Raw genomic sequence first — 2,314 nt, 5'->3', positions numbered from 1 at the left:
TCTGTTCTTCTAGCCACTCCAGGTTGGTCTGCTTATCCTTTCAAGTTCTCCCCCATTTTTTATTATAAACATTGCTGAGCTAGATAGTTGTGCTTGTATCTTTGTATATATGTCCTGTGGTTTTCCTTATTACAAACTTCTAGAAATGGAATTCCAGAGCCAAAATGCATGTAAACCTTGGAGATTTTGAAACATGTTGCCAAATTGTGTTCCATAAGAATTTTTATTGCTTTATAGTTCAATTGAAGGCCCTTTCTCACATGTTTTAAATCAAGGGAAATGGGCTAAAAGTCAGGAATGAGTTGAGGTTAGATGACGCTTGAAGAGAATGTATGGATTTGAATATTTGTATATTACAGGTAGGATCTGATGAGAAGGAGATAAACTCATTTTCTCTTAGTTTACCAAGGGCTGGGTGAGGCTTAGTCTTACTGAAAGTACAACATGAGGTATCAAAATTGGACCCAGGAATACTTTCCTGATAGGGTTGGTATCTGAACAAGAAAAAGATAGCAAGAGGAAGAGGAGGACATAATAGAGTGGAGTTAGCTCAGCATTCTGTGGTTTCATGCTTTCTTCCCCAAGATGGTGATAGTTCTGGAGGTTAAAGTCTCTGTTTTCAGGATCCCATGTAGGATTGCCAGATAAAAAAATAGTGGCTAATGTATTAGTATAACTATGAAAGGACATAGGCGTCCTGGTGTGGCACCGTAGGATAAGCACTCGGCCTCAAGGTCAATTTGAACCTCAGGATCAATGGTTCAGACTCACCAGTTGCTCCTTGAAAACCCTCTACAGCATTGCTATAAGTCAAAATTGACACAATGGCACTTAACAACAACAACAATGAAAGATTTGGACAGAGATATCCAGCACTACTTTTTCTGGGGAAAGAAATATTTGGGATATATTTATACTAAAAAATTATTTGAGTAGAATAGGGTCCTTTCTTTTAGTGGAAAGTCTAGAAGTGGAGATTATGGTTATGGATAGAATTGTGCTTCCACCTCTCCCAAATATATGTTGTGAATCCTAACCTATATGCCTGTGTTTCCACCACTCATCTATTAGTTTGTTGTACTCTGGTGGCTTGTGAGTTGCTGTGATTCTGAAAGCTATGCCACCGGTATTTTAAATACCAGCAGGGTCACCCATGGTGGACAGGTTTCAGAGGAGCTTTCAGACAAAGACAGACTAGGAAGAAGGAGTGACGAACTACTTCTGAGTATTTAGTCACTGAAAACCTTATGAATAGCAGAGAAACACTGTCAGGTACAGTGCCGGAAAATGAGCCCCTCAGGTTGGAAGTCACTCAAAATGCGACTGAAGAAGAGCTGCCTCCTCAAAGTAGAGTTGACCATGATGACATGAATGGAGTAAAGCCCGTAGGAGAAAAGCTCGTGGGACCTTTATTTGCTTATGGAGCACAACTGAAAATAAAGAGAAACAGCTATAAACATCCACTGAAAATTGGAACATGGAATGTATGAAGTATGAATCTGGGAAATTGAAAGTTGTCAAAAATGGAATGGAACACAAACATTTATATCTTTCTTAGGGATTAGTGAGCTGAAATGGACTAGTATTGGCCTTTGAATCTGACAACCACATGGTTTACTATGCCGGGAAGAACAAATTGAAGAAATATGGTGTTACATACATCATCAAAAAGAACATATCCAGATCAGTCATGAGGTACAATGCTGTCTGCGATAGGATAATATCCTTGCACCTAAAGGGAAGCCCAGTTAATACCACTATTTTCAAATTTACACACCACCCACTAAAGCCTGTGAAATAGAAGAATGCTACCGACCAACTTCTTCTATCTGAAATTGATCAAACATGCAATCAAGATATATTGATCATTAATGGTGATTGGAATGCAAAGGTTGGAGCTAAGAGGAAGGATCAGTAGTTGGAAAATATGGCCTTGGTGATAGAAATGATGCTGGAGGTCACATGATAGAATTTTGCAAAATCAATGATCTGTTCATTTCAAATACCTTCTTTAGACAGCATAAGAAATGAATATACACATGGACCTCACCAGATGGAATACATAGAAATCAAATTGACTACATTTGTGGAAAGAGGCTATGGAAAAGCTCCATGTCATCAGTGGTCTTTTGTAGCAGATTTGTCTAATGCACTATATCACTTCATGAGTACTGACTGTAGATCCAAGCAAAATAAAATCTTTGACTTCAATCTTTTCTCCAATTATCATGATGTTATTTATTAGTCCAGTTGTAAGGATTGTGTTTTCTTTACATTTCTTTACTTTATTTCAGTATTTCCATACTTTGATCTT

The sequence above is a fragment of the Chrysochloris asiatica genome, unplaced genomic scaffold (genome assembly GCF_000296735.1).
Source record: "Chrysochloris asiatica unplaced genomic scaffold, ChrAsi1.0 scaffold00033, whole genome shotgun sequence".
In the NCBI taxonomy this organism is placed as follows: Eukaryota; Metazoa; Chordata; class Mammalia; order Afrosoricida; family Chrysochloridae; genus Chrysochloris; species Chrysochloris asiatica.
Note: the sequence above shows the minus strand (reverse complement) of the source record.